Genomic DNA, 15,981 nt, shown 5'->3' with positions numbered 1-15,981 from the left:
TTTGGTTTGTCAAGTACATATATACCCTCCAACATCCACACCAAATCCCTCCCAGATAGCTTCATAAATAGATGTAGTCCCCATATTAACCAATCCCAAAATTTAATTGGTCAGACGATTGGGCTAAAATTTGCTATGTAAATTACGTTGGTGTCGGAGGATCGATTCATAGCGCCCATACAAATCGATCCCTCGAGTTGATTCCCTGAGGCCCCAGAAGAGTCGATTATTACCAGATTTGATACCTTCTATTCCTATTCGGCTCCCCATTACCATGGAAACCTATATCGTCCTGATCGGTCTACGCGTCCATTGGGGTATTTCTAATGTGGACCGCCCTAGGCTCTAGGTGTGATGGCGCCCTGCTTACTTATATACTCAGGTTACTGCAACCAATCGATCGCCTTGATCTTGTGGCATTTTTACTTTTTATATAGAACATCTTCACTCATTCTGATAATATTATCTGGCCGACGTAATCGTTGTATTTTAATGTGCTTAACATCAGACAGGACAAACACACGGCATGTGTTATATTATTAACTCTAACTCGATTTGGCAACTCTATGCGATCCCTCGACTTGACTCGTTGAGGCCCTTGAAGTGGCAATCATTACCGGATTTGATGCACCCAGAGAAAAGTTGATAACAAACGTGCTCGTTTCAGTACCATACGGTATTGATAGTAAAACAGCACCGTATGGTAAAAAAAACAATACCGGATGGTATGATTATTACCGTTTGGTACCAGCCTTATGACCGAAATTGTATAGGTTTTAATACCAATCTGTTATTGGTTTTAGCACCAGACCGTTATTGGTTTTAGTACCAAACCATTATTGATTATTCCACCCCCTAATAAACAATAACAAAACCATTGAAAATAATTGTAATCTAATTTTATTTCGATTATTTATGTTAACAATTACAAAAAGTAATGTTACACCGTGACCAACCTCATTTCCTTGTATTCAACAATCAATATCCATTGATTCCCAGAAGTGGTTTTCATATGAATACATCAACACTGCACCATTTTCCACACAATGGACTATCATGTTTTTGATGTATAATGTCCTTAGAATACAATTACAATTTCCATTTTCACCGCTTTCGAGTATATGAATAGGTTTTTACGCACTCAAATTATATTAAAGCATTTTATTTATTTGTTAAACAAATATTTTATAATGGCAACAAAATTTTAAATTCAAAGCTCAACAACACTTCTGCTACGATGACAAGAATATAAACGTAAGGCCTTCAATTCTTAATAGCCTTCTTTGTCTGGTATTGATTTGATACCAAGTGGTATTAAAAATCTTTGCCAATGACGCGAACAAAATAATGCCAGGCGATTATGGCAAAGTACCGTAATTTTTCTATCTGTGTACTTTCAGTTCCCCATTATACTCCCTTTTCTATTGGGTTGCTAAAAAAGTAATTGCGGATTTTTTAAAATTAAAGTTTTTAATAAAACTTAGAATGAACTTTAATCAAATATACTTTTTTACACTTTTTTTCTAAAGCAAGCTAAAAGTAACAGCTGATAACTGACAGAAGAAAGAATGCAATTACAGAGTCACAAGCTGTGAAAAAAATTTGTCAACGCCGACTATATGAAAATCCGCAATTACTTTTTGGGCAACCCAATATATTACCATAAAAATATAGATTTCTTGGCCTAGGTGTGACAACGCCTTGCATACTTATATACTCAGGCTTCTACAATCCAATCCTATCGATCGCCTTGATCTTCTTCCATTTTTATAATCTGACTATATGATCTAGGCAACGTAATCGTTCGATTTTCAAATGCTTAACTATCCCAACGTCAGACAGGTCAGGTACACGACAGATGCTCTATTTTCACTTTTATACGACATTTTTACAGCTTCGACAGAAAGCCGTTTAGCCAATGAGCATGTTTTCCAGGCAGACACCTGTCATGACGGATACGGAGAGTATCCGTGAAGTTTAGATTTGGCCACATAGAGCGTTTACAATAAGTTGCCCTATAGGGTCTTATTTCGAAAAATTTGCGTAAGCAACTCAAAAAGGCATTTCAAAAGATTGTAGATCCCCTGGAATGTTTGTAGTAGTTTCTAGATATCTGTGGCCGTGCACCTAAAATAAATGCATTTTTAACTGTTCAACTATCTTGTTGAAAACCTGCGAGATCTTAGGGCGGCTTTCTATTTCAGAAGTATTTTCTTTGAAGATTTATTTAAAAAAATATTCAATATGCCTAGATTTTTAGAGCAACGACCAAAGCTCAAATGACCATCTTGTTTGGGACAACCCATATAGAAGTATGCATACTTTTTATTACCAGGGAAATTGTAGTTCCAATCGGCTATATCAGGCATAGTGCCTCAAGTACTTTTTTTAAATAACAGCTCAGACTATATGTAATCCACCTTTCCTGGAATATCATGCATTCTAAACAAGGATAAAACAGTGTTCATACCAGCTGCATGGCCAAAAATAAAGAGAATCACTTGAGCATTAGATGCATTTTTGAAGCGCCGTCCGCCAAACCACAACACCATTTACCATTTTACGTATGATAACTGCAGTATACAGTGATTTCATTCTCACCACTGGCCGATCTACAGATCCCAAGGGATCTTCGTCCCCAGAAGTGTATCTATCAAACTCTCTTGAGACTAGGATAAAGGATGACAGGGTAATGGTAGGATAATCTTTAGTCCTATTCCATTATATACTCCTGAGCTAGTTCAAATCTCGTTTAACGAACGGTTCCAAACGCTGAAACTTGTCCCTTGCATTAGACGGGCATTAACATGGGTTAGGTTGAAAAAGATAACAGGAAGATGTATGTCTTAGCACCCACATAGTTTATCATATGGCCCATTGTTGCTCCTCATGTCCTGTTTTTGTTCTCCTCTCAAACGCAAGCCTGGAAAGACGGTGTCAACGAAAGTGCCGGAGATATCACCCCTTCCTGGGGAACTGCCTGTTTCACTCCACGGTGTTTCGATTTATTATCCCTAAATTTCACAAATGGCTGGCGACCACACGCGAGCCAGCGTTTCAGACATGGCTAGAGGGACGTGTTGGAGATGTCCTCAAATAGTTTAGCATGGCTGCTAATGCCTCCGATAGGTCCAGTGCCACGAGGACCTTCCTATAACACGGCCTATGCTGGTTGAAGCCTCGGCAAAAGAGTCCGATGATGGAATGCAAAGCGGTTGTTTTGCTATGCATTCTTCGAAATCCATGCTTGGCGAAATTCTCCAACGAGGCTCGTGAAGAGTAGTTCGACAAGCATTTTGATAACTGATGAAAAAAGGAAGATCGGTTTGTACGACTACCACTTACTAGGATTATTTCTAGGCTTCAATAGAGGAAAGATGTAGTATTTATTAACATTTGTCTTAAATCTCTGGATGTCATAGTGGGTAGGACAAACATTAGCCGAAAGTCGATTCCATATACGAATGGCTCGGGCGAAATAAAAATTCTCTCTGTAATGGATTGTCCGGTTTGATATCCAATCAACTACAAATGGATGAGAGTTTCTGGAAAGTCTGGTAATTCTGACAAACATCCTTACCTCAGGAATAAGTAGATGAATATCAGATGTACATACACCATGAAAGTAGTGACAGAACAGCGCCAGACAATCCACTATACAATGATGTTCAAGATAGGCATAAGTGTTGGATAGCCTACTGTCTCCAATCAACGCCATCGCTCTCCTTTGTACATGGTCCATTAGCTCCAAGGATGATTTTGAAGCTCCAGCCCATACAAGTGAGTTGTACTCCATTTTGTACTCCATGAAAGTGGTAAAGATGTTAACAAGATCAGAAGGAGTGAAGTAATTCTTGCATCGTTAAGAAAGCCTAAGCGCTGGAATGATGATTGCACATGTTTGTCGAATGCTAGTTTTGGAGTTAAAATCATACCTAAATAGCAGTATTCCGAGGCGATACGAATTTCGGCTCCTTTAAAGCAGTATTTTTCAGTTGCTAATAACTTTCCACCTTTTCTAAATACCATGATTGTTGATTTTTCTTTCGACACTTCGAAAACATGTTTAGCCCAACGGACACTACTGTGTATCTTCATGCCCAGAACATCAATAGCTTCTGATTGCTCAACATCTTTATCGTTGATAGAAAGAGATGATCGTATTGGGTCGGCGAATCATTTGTGTGATAACAAACAGCATTGAGTTTTCCGTGCATTAAAATCTACTCGATTCGTTCGATCCCACTCAAAGATGGCCAGCAAAACCCTTCCAGAGTGTATCGTCCACAATCCACCTCTTGTCCTCAATCTCTCGAAGACTTAGCCTATGGTCGAATGAGTAAGAATGAGACCGCAAATTAGTCGATCGGATTCGATGTCTAACTCCACAGATCGTTGATGAAGATATAGAAGGAAAAAAGAGAGAGCCCTGAAGCACACCTGCGGTTAATTTATGCTCATTGGATGAGAACCCATCTATAACGACTCGTATAGTCGGATCTCTGAGTAAGCTCGAAATAAATCTAACGAAGCCATTACTGACACCAAATGTGACAAGTTTTGATGTAGTACCGTGCTAGACCCTATCAAATCCTTTGGGGATATCCAGTGCCACACCTTTACGCTCATCAAACTGGTGTATTGAGCGACTCTAACGTTCCGACAGAAATGCCATGAGGTCCCCCTAGAGCGATTTCTGCAGAACCCATACTGTTGATCGCTAAAAAGGCCATTAGACTCTAAATACCTCACAAGATGGCGATAGACCATAACTTTGGAAAGAGCAGAGCATATCGCAATAGGTCGGTAATACGAAGCCAATATCCAACAAGGGTTTGTCGAAGTTGTTCGCCTCACCCTTGTTGGGTATTGGCTGAACGTTCGCAACCTTCCAACGCCCCAGAAAGTCACCCGCACGTTAAGCAAGGTTGAAAAGGTTGCGTAATGGACAAGCAAGCATCAACGAACACTTGCGCAAGACAAGTGTTGATAGCCTTCCGGGCTCGGGGATTTATTTACGTCGAGACCCTCAGGAACCATTTTAACTCCACGAGTTGGAAACAATATGTGAGGCAGGATGCTAGATACATTTTCGATTTAGGTGCGTGGTTGATTGCTATCCGGCAGTGAAGAGTCTGATCAACAGGATCAGTAAAAGTTTGATCATCCGTAACAAGAGTTTGGATAGATGAAGAGCTAAAATTTACCCTTTCTATAAACGACCAAAAGTTCTTACTTCCTCGTTTAGAAGCAACAACCTTAGTACATAGGCGCTGTTCGTAAAGGAATTGTTCGCACCTAAACACTTTGGCACACGTAGTTCTTGCCTGTTTGCGCAGCCGTTCAGTATTGAAATTCTTATCATTAAATACATATATTTTTTTGGCTCCATCGCAAGAAACGTATCGCGTTAGTAATTTTTTTGCACAACGTAATAGATTTATTTGCACAAAGTGACGCTTTGTTTTGATAAATGCTTACTTTATCAGCAAAAGTGTGGCGGAGTGGCCAAATGAATGCATGATATTTTTGTCACCATTTGTTTTCTACCAAAATGCTTGAGGGGCATACTGGGCCTTACATAGCTCATGGTTTCTGTGACAACTGGGCAGGTTGCAGGTGTTGGTCACCTTTGTCTCTTAGATCACTGCAACCGATATGTTCTTCCGACTCATAAAATCTACAATCTCGTCGATCTTGCCTTGGAGACCATTGCAATTCAGGTGCAAGATACACTTCTTAATTGGGGCTGTGGTGTTGCTGTTGCAAATATTGCGAACGGGCAAAGTCAAAGAGGCCCATAGTCCGATGACGACGCTTGTTACCCACTGCTGTCTAAGGATCTAAAGTGAAATTGAAAAGTCGATCTTCGACTTTTTCTGATAATCAAAAGTGGACTTTTGCTGATAATCAAAATGTCGACTTTTCTGGTCTATAAAGAAGTCGACTTTTTGACTTTTTCGACCATTAACAAGTTGACTTTTTTTTCTGGGGGCCTAAGAGATAATAAGAGTGCAAACAAATTTTGGTTTGCTTAGACCACCATAACGTTTTTGAAAATTAGGATAATAAGGAGTTGTAAAGGGTTACATGAGACTGTTCAGCTTGTAGATTGATGCGAGGAGTTATTATGTTTTTATTGGAGGCAGAACAGACGTAAATCGTCAAATTCGCCTACCGATTTAATTATAATTCCAAAGAGTCCCAGACAGACGTCTAGCGTCAAATCGGGACTACTTCAATTTTATTATATTTTAAAGAAAATATTATTTTATTTAAAGGTACTGCCTTTCTAAATAAGACGCAGAGGCTTAGATTTCTTTTCGGTCTTTATTGCTTGATAGCTAAAACCAGAATGACAAAATTCTTCTTGTGGATCTCTATTTTAAACATTTTCCGATCATATTTGCATTAACGGGAGTCAAAGAGAAGATTACAATAATGAAAAATGAAACTAGACTTAGTTGTTGTATTCAAAGCCTGGTGATAAAATAAACACATATTCCTGTTGTTGCTACAGTTACATGTAAATAAATGAGTGGGTGAAACATTACAAAGAGATATTGACCAAAAGTAGAGACACATTGAGTGACAAAAGGCATTGAGTGATAACATAAAAACAAAACAGTGATGTTAATTTATATAAGTACGGCAATTATTCTAAAGTCTATATATTGAGTGTACTAATAATTAAATAATTGTATAAACGTTCTCGCTACAGCCTCCCCCTCTGCCACAGAAGACGTCTCGACGATGTGGCAGCGTTCAATTCTTTGTAGATCTCGGTCGTAGGACTCTTCCATTGATGATATTTTTATCTGATGTATCTCTATCTTCTGCTGTTTTTGCGTCTGAATAGTTCTGTTGCTTATCTTTTGAGAGATTTCTACTAGTTGTGCTACTTATATTTTGTGACGTGGTTGCGTTTATAGCTTTGGGACGACCTCTTTTTCTTATCGGGTAAATGGGCGTATCTTCATGTCCCGTATATGCGGTGAGCTGTGAAGTATGGTACGTACCCATCGGAGTATCTGGACTTTCTACTAGCGATATGGTGTAACATGATGAACCTTTTTTACTTGTAACTATGTATGGTCCATCTCTTTTGGGTACAAATTTCGAAGTCATGTTTTTCGCAGCGCTACTCAAGATATGTGTGTCTATCAGCACCTTATCGCCAATTTTAAAATCGATGTTCTGCCTTCTCTTAGAATCCACATAGTTTTTGTTTCTATCTTGACCTTTTTCTACCGATTCATTTGCCTTTTTTAAAACATCTGCCATTTTCAGAAGATGAGGTGTTATTTGTGGTATGAAATTTTCTGATAGAATTATGGCTTTCAGGTCCAAGTGTGCTTCTAAAGGGCTTCTAAGTTCTCGTCCAAATGTTAGGTAGGCTGATGAATATCCGGTACTTTCGCATTTCACTGTGTTCATCGCAAATCGTATCATGGGAAGTTTCGTGTCCCAGACGGTGTGATCTTTTCCAACACAAATTGCAAGTTGTGTTTTTAAATCTCTATTTTTCCGCTCAACAGGATTGGCTTCAGGGTGATATATTGGTGTAAAGGTTTGTTTAATATTTAGACAATAGGTTAGCTTCTGCATGATAGCCGATATGAACTGGGACCCATTGTCTGTATGAATGCGTCGGGGCACACCATATCGCAGCACGATATCATGTAACAATATCTTCGAACAATTTTCTGCTGTAGCATCTTTTAACGGGAATAGCTCGACCCAACGACTGCAAATATCTTCTACTACCAAAATCCATTGGTTTCCCTTTTGCGTTCGTGGAAGCGGGCCTACTAAATCCATAGCAATCACTTCGAAGCGTTGGTTACTTGAGACGGTTTGCATGAGGCCTGCTGGTTTCAAATTGGTCGATTTATAGCGTTGACAATCTAGACATGATTTCACATATTTCGTGATATCGGCGCGCATACCGGACCAGTAATAATGCTGTGCAATTCTTTGGATGGTTCGGTCAATTCCATAGTGACCTGCCAGCTCATTGTCATGAAGTCTTTCTAATATTTTTGCCCGCATTGACTTTGGAACCACTAATTGCCCTTGTTCGGAGTCCTGGTCTGAACAGTACCTGTATAATACTCCTTCTACTAAAAGATATCCTCTATTAGTATACAACAATATGTTGTCATCATCCCTTTCAAAGGAGTCGATAATTTTTTTAATATCAACATCTTCCAACTGTGCTGATCGAACTTCGGCAGCTCCCTGTCTTGGGAAATCGATAGAAATAGAGAAACACTCGCATTTAATATCTGTGTGATTTTCATTTTTGCAAGGGGGACGGGATAAGGTATCGGCAATAACGTTTTGTTTACCAGGGGTATAGCCAAATACTATGTTATAAGACTGCAGCTTTAAGGCCCACCTTGCCAATCGACCAGTTGGTGATTTCAGTGAAAAAAGCCATCGCAAAGGTTGGTGGTCTGTTAAAACAGAAATGGTCGATCCCTCAATATAGCCTCGAAATTTCTCTACCGCCCAGACGACTGCCAAAGCCTCTCTCTCTGTTGTAGAATAGTTTCGTTCTGCCGGAAGCAATAGACGACTCGCATATTCTATAGGGTGCTCGTTTTCCTTCTCCCCCTGCATCAAAACTGCTCCGAGCGCATAATCACTGGCATCGGTTTTTAGATTAAAGGGCTTGCTTTCGTCGATTTGTTGTAGAATTGGTGGAGATGTCAACATTATTTTAAGTTTGTTGAAAGCTTTTTCCTGTTCATCAGTCCAGACAAATTTAATGCCCTTTTTGGTTAATAGAGATAGTGGCTTCGATATTTCTGCAAACTCAGGAATAAAACGTCTAAACCATGAGCAAGTTTGCAGAAACGAAATTACTTGCTTCAAATTTCTTGGATGTGGTCTTTGTAAAATCGCACTAGTTTTATCTGGATCGGGTCTCAGACCTTCTATTGTCAAAATATGGCCGAGATATTTGACTTCAGGTCGGCAAAAATGACACTTATCTCGGTTCATTTGCAGTTTTAGACATTTCAGTTTATCGAATACCATTTGCAAGTCTTTCAAGTGCTCAGGAAAAGATCTTGAACATATAATAAGGTCATCTAAATATGCCAATATTATAACCTGCGGAAGGCTATTTCTTAATCTGTCTATTAATCTCTGGAAGGTCGCTGGAGCATTTTTAAGACCAAATGGCATCCTATTAAATAAGAAAATGCCAAATGGTGTTGTAAAGGCTGTTTTTATTTTATCTCTGTCTGCCATTTTGATTTGCCAGTACCCAGATTTCAAATCAATTGTAGACATAAAAGATGTGGCTTTCGCGGCGTGCAGCAGGTCATCCATACGAGGTAAAGGGTATTTGTCGGTAATTGTTATTGCGTTCAGTTTTCTATAGTCTACGCATATACGGACGTCTCCTGTTTTCTTAGGTATGATAACGACTGGAAACGACCAGGGGGATTCCCCTTCATAAATTACTCCTTTCTTAAGCATACCATCAATTTCTTTTTTTAGTTTTTCTCTCATTGCTGGAGACAATCTATAAGGAGGACATGATATTGGTGGATGAGCCTCAGTGTTTATATAATGTTCAATGCCTGGTACTGTTTCCGATTTATCTTCAAAAATGTCTTTTGCACTGGCCAATAGCTTCTCCAATTCTCTCCTTTCAGGGCATTTTAAATGTATGCCTTCCTCATTTCTTAACGAAAAATCAATGGAATTGAGTAATATTGGCTCAGTTTCAGAGCTCTTTTTCCTTTTCATAGGTGGAAATAAACCTGAGTCAACCTGAGGAAGAAAATCTGATGGTACACTATCCTTAAATATTTTATTAATTCCCCTCGGGGAATAATAACTCGATATTGGGCATACATTGTCTTTAGGCAGAGTTTTACAGCTTGAATCTTCAAACCAAGACAAATATTCATTGATAGAGTCATGTTCTCGAATGTTTGCTTGTGTAAGAGGTATGGACCGCGCTAAATCTGGTTGATTCATTTTAAACTCAAATATTTTGGTTGGTTCGTCCTTAAAGAACCAGCGTCTGTCTGCCAAATCCAAAACAATATTCGCTTGCTCCAAAAAATCTATGCCGATGAGTGTACGATTTCCCATAGCTTTTGGCAAACATATAAATCGAATTTTCCTTAGGCGCTTTCCTATTATTATATTTACTATTGTTGAATATACAATTTCTTCATGAGGAATGCCATCTGCTAGTACTATTTCGGCTGAAACTCGTTGAAATCCTACTTGCTTCTCCTTGAGTTTTTGATAAAGTTTGTATCCTGCAACACTCGTTCGCGCCGCAGTATCCAAGTACGCTTCACCTTCCATGCCATTTATATTTACTCCAACTGTAGGAACATTTCTACCCACGATGGTGGTGTGTAGCGAATTGAAATCTAGTTTTTCTGGGCTATTGTTAGGATTTTTACTATTGCAATTGGGACAATTGGCTCTAAAGTAGCCTGCTGCACCACATCCATAACAGCTGATAGTATTCTCCTGCACTTTACTAGTTCCCCTGCGATCTGATTCGATCTTTTTATAGCATGTATCGATGGTATGATTTTTTTTCCTACAGAAAGAACAACGCATATTCATTTTCTCTGGGGTCTCTTGTCGAGGCCTTGACATTTTATTTTCATCCAAAAACATTTCGATATCTCTGGCTTTTTGAAGTAAGTCTTGGAAATTCCTAACGTTGTCTCTCGAAAGTTTCTCTCTTATCGAAAGATTTAATTGAAAAAAAATCATATTTAACATTGTGTTTTCTGTAAGCTTTTCCGACAACTGGGCAAACAGACGTCGCTTACGGCAAATAAAAACATCGGTTGACTCGTAAACTTTTTGTTTATCTTGGGTAATTTCTGCGAAAATTCGCCAATCGGGCTTAGGAGGTGAAAACGCTTTTCGTAGGAGGTCAATAGCCATTTCAAAGTTTTTGGCTTCGTATTGGACTCCTTGCCACCATGTGGATGCATATCCCTCCAGCAATAAAGGAAAACTAGTTAAAGCCAAAGTGTCTGACACATTCTCTGCTTCTTTGTAGACAAGAATCGTGGCTATAAAATCTTCTACTTTGGTAGTATTACGTCCTCCATTAAAACGTGCACTACAATTCACAAAAGTTGTCTTAGATTCGGGCTTGGTGTTCATATTACTCATAATTTGATGAAACTGATCTTGCGTGAAAGTAAAATTAAAGGAGCTTGACAAATTGCCTTGATTTCTCTCTAAATTATCAGGAAAAGCTTCGGAGTGGGTTGACATACTTGATGTTTGAGCGGACAATGTAGGTCGTGAACTACGACTGCTAGGTGTATTTGAATTTTGAGGAATTTGTGGAGGATTTACTACGTCTCTCATCGACTGGTTATTTGTAGAATTCTGATTTGACATATTTATCGAGTTATTGACAACCGCGAGATCTGAAACTTCCCCAGGGCGATTATTTCCCATATTATTATTCACAGAGGGTACATTGCTTGTGGTGGTACGTGAACCTGCCGAATTTTCAATTTCGCCTTTTGAACGATTTGGCGTACCTTTTTGACTTACAGATGCGTTACTTAAGGTCGTAGGAATATTTCTTGGGGTATTTGAATTTTCCTCATTAGATTGATTATTTCCAAGATTTTGACCCGATGACGTACTGTTAGCAGTCGTGGGCGTGTTACGAGGGCTTCGTCGAATCATATTTCAAAATATAATATGGCTTTTAAATGCCAAACGAGAAATTAACACACACAACCAATGAACTGAACGCAATGAAAAAAAGTAGCAACAACTAAATCTTCCTCAAAACAGCAACTACAAACTAAACAAATTTTGAAATTGTGGATTTTTATTGTTGGGCGCCAATGTAAAGGGTTACATGAGACTGTTCAGCTTGTAGATTGATGCGAGGAGTTATTATGTTTTTATTGGAGGCAGAACAGACGTAAATCGTCAAATTCGCCTACCGATTTAATTATAATTCCAAAGAGTCCCAGACAGACGTCTAGCGTCAAATCGGGACTACTTCAATTTTATTATATTTTAAAGAAAATATTATTTTATTTAAAGGTACTGCCTTTCTAAATAAGACGCAGAGGCTTAGATTTCTTTTCGGTCTTTATTGCTTGATAGCTAAAACCAGAATGACAAAATTCTTCTTGTGGATCTCTATTTTAAACATTTTCCGATCATATTTGCATTAACGGGAGTCAAAGAGAAGATTACAATAATGAAAAATGAAACTAGACTTAGTTGTTGTATTCAAAGCCTGGTGATAAAATAAACACATATTCCTGTTGTTGCTACAGTTACATGTAAATAAATGAGTGGGTGAAACATTACAAAGAGATATTGACCAAAAGTAGAGACACATTGAGTGACAAAAGGCATTGAGTGATAACATAAAAACAAAACAGTGATGTTAATTTATATAAGTACGGCAATTATTCTAAAGTCTATATATTGAGTGTACTAATAATTAAATAATTGTATAAACGTTCTCGCTACAGAGTTATTTTTGGGGTGCGAGGGGCCTTCACATTGTGCCTTAGATATGGTTATCAAATTTGTGTTCTACTACCAAATACCATTAATTTAAGCCCCATATTGCCATTGTCGGTAAATATGTATAGTTTGGTGATGTTATGGAACCCCCAAACATTTGGCTACAAAATTGGATACCTGATTGACATGATGGGTCAATTAACGTATTTGAGGTGATTTTAGAAAGTAAAGCGCCACCTAGATACTTGAATAAAAATTTTAATGTCATATTCGCAACCTACTCGCAACAACCTTCCATTTTAGTCCCGTATAGCGTTATCGACTAATGTGGCCAGTTGGAGGGATTTTGGAAGGTGGGGGCATACAAATCAAGCTCAAATAATAGACTTGTTGTTTATGCCATATTCTTAATCTACTCCTCTACGCCTTTCATCTGAGCCCCATATTGGCATGAACTCCAATTGCAAATTGAAAATTTTGCCCATCAACATTCAACTAAGGAACAGGGGCAAACTTCTCACATATCAATGAGTGCAGTCCGATACGAGTTAAAGCTCAATGATAAGGGGCCTTCTTTTTATAGCTGAGTCCGAACGGCGTGCCGCAGTGCGACACCTCTTTGAAGAGAATTTTTTACATGGCATAGTACCTCACAAATGTTGCCAACATTAGGAGGTGAAAACCACCGATACTCTCGCCAGGATTCGAACCCAGTCGTTCAGCGTCATATGCGGAAATGCTACTTTCTGCCCTACAGTGGCCTTCATTAAGTCTCCAATAAGTCTATTTAAAGAAGTTTTGTGGTTAGAGCGGCCCCATGGGGCCTGGAACCCAAATTTTAATATCATATTCCTATTCTGCTCTTCAATCCCTTTGATTTGATACCTATATTATCCCGATAGATCGACTTTCGATTTTGGGTGGTGTTTTTTTGGGGTTTTGGTTTTTTTTTTACTTTCTTTTTAAACTTTCCTCTTAAACGCTCCATTTTGAGTTATTTTTGTTATTTTTATCTAAAAAGATCAAGTTTGTACCTATTGCAACCATAACAAAAAAAAAAGTCGAAGCAATCGGTGGCAAAAATCGAATTGAATTTGGATCCATTTCGATTTTTTCCACTTTTTGGCTTATTCGACTTTTCGGCTTTTTCGACTTTTTTGACCTTTCGACATTTTTTGGCCTTTTAGACTTTTCAACTTTTTTTGACTTCAAAGTCGACTGCTGGACTTTTTTAAACAGTAAAAATCGACTTCGACACAAAAAGTCGATTAATCGATTAGTCGAAAGTCGACTTTTAGATCCCTACTGCTGTCTATGTTCTCACAACACCTTGCAACGTATTCAGTGAGACTATACTCTCGTATTGACGTAAGGCCAGATCAAAATAGAAAATCCACCCATTCCATGCACCGGTTAAACCTCATCGACACCGACAGATGATAGAGGCTCTTCTGGCAAACCGAATAGAACCAGGGTTCGTGGTTCTCGGCACGTACCGGAAGCTTGCGGAGAAGGCACTCCCGAATGTGCCTCTCTCATGATGAAAAAAGAACGAATACGGACGTACACCAAGACGGCAGCCCTTATAGAAGAAAGACTCTTATCGGGTCAATCCTGTGCGTACGACCTGCTGCCATGGGATTAAGGACTTTAGGGTTTCTTCGTACTTTGTGCGATTTGACAAGGTTAAAATTATCATATTAAAACGCAAGATCACGCTTTAGCCATATTGGTGGAAAATTTAAGGAATTTTCCTCCGAATGGAGAAAGATTAAGTGTCAAAAATTGGAAAGACGCAGAAGATAAAGGTGCTTGTATATCTATTCTGAATTCGGCCAATAGAACAAACTTTCTTTGATAGCCAACTAGGTAAGAAAGATTTGCATTCTTGGACTTGGTAAATTTGTATACCCTCCACCATAGGATGGGGGTATACTAATTTCGTCATTCTTTTTGTAACTCCTCGGAATATGCGTCTAAGACCTCACAAGGTATATATATTCATGATCGACATGATATTTTAAGTCGACCTAGCCATGTCCATCCATCTGTCCGTCTGAAAGCACGCTAACTTTCGAAGGAGTAAAGCTAGGCATTTGAAATTTTATACAAATACTTTTTATTAGTGCAGGTCGTTTGGGATTGTAAATAGGCCAAATCGGTCCATGGTTTCATATAGTTGCCATATAAACCGATCTTGGGCGTTGACTTCTTGAGCCTCTAGAAGTCGCAATTCTCGTCCGATTTGAGTGAAATTTTGCACGTGGTGCTTTGGTATTACTTCCAACAACTGCGCTAAGTATGATTCAAATTGGTTCATAGCCTGATATAGCTGCCATATAAACCGATCTTGGGGCTTGACTTCTTCAGCTTTTAGAGGGCGCAATTTTTATCCGATTTGGTTATATTAAGCACGGGGTGTTTTGGTGTCACTTCCAACCCCTGTATAGCTGCCATATAAACCGATCTTGGATCTTGACTTCTTGAGCCGCTAGAGGGCGCAATTCTCATCCGATTTGGCTGAAATTTTACATGAGGCATTTTGTTTTGACTTCCAACAACTGTGCTTAGTATGGAGCAAATCGGTACATTACCTGTTATACCTGTCATATAAACCGATCTGGGATCTTGACTTCTTGAACCTCTAGAGGGGGCAGTTATTATCCAAGTTGACTGAAATTTTGTACAACGGCTTCTCCCATGACCTTCAACATACATGTGAAACATGGTCTGAATCGATCTATAGATTGATACAGTTTCCATATAAACCGATCTTCAGATTTTGCTTCTTGAGCCCCTACAAGCCGCAATTTTTTTTCTGAAGGGACTGAAATATTACACAATGACTTCTACAGTTTTTAGCATTCAATTCATTTATGATCCGAAATGGACTATAACTTGATATTGCTCCAATAGCATAACAGTTTTTATTCATTATTCTTTGTTTGCCTAAAAAGAGATACCGCGCAAAGAACTCGACAAATGCTTTCCATGGTGAAGGGTATATATAATTCGGCCCGGTCGAACTTAGCACGTTCTTACTTGTTATTAGTAAAATGCTTGTGTATCTTTATATAATCATGTAATATCCGCACTGATGAATGGTAAGGTTCATATGGTAGTCGGCTTATTCACTTGAGTCTCGCTGGGACAAAAAATTTACTAGTACTTCTTACCGTTCAGAAGAAAATAAAGGAATAACCCCTTTGAAATCTTTAGGCACACATTTGAAAGGATTATAGCATGCCTTATATAACACGTTCTAATATACATCTTCAATGAGAATCCCCTTAACAGAAAGCTGAAACTTGAATCAAACAGCATTTATTGATAGTAGAGAAGATTTTCCCCTGTTCCTTAACGGGATATTTGTGAAATATTTAATTTTTTTCAAAAATGGCACATTTTCTACCTTCCGTTTGAACACCTTTAACTGCCTAGATAGTAAATATGTGTTACTATTACAACCACCAA

General features: G+C 38.6%; 1 protein-coding gene across 5 annotated transcripts in view; it reads left to right on the top strand.

The window, feature by feature from the left end:
* LOC106088861 (uncharacterized) overlaps positions 1 to 15,981 on the top strand; it is a 431,599-nt gene that overhangs the window by 352,641 nt on the left and 62,977 nt on the right. The gene's annotated exons all lie outside the window — the stretch shown is intronic.

This window comes from Stomoxys calcitrans, chromosome 2, assembly GCF_963082655.1.
Source record: "Stomoxys calcitrans chromosome 2, idStoCalc2.1, whole genome shotgun sequence".
Lineage (NCBI taxonomy): Eukaryota > Metazoa > Arthropoda > Insecta > Diptera > Muscidae > Stomoxys > Stomoxys calcitrans.
This window is presented reverse-complemented; position numbering and strand designations above follow the sequence as displayed.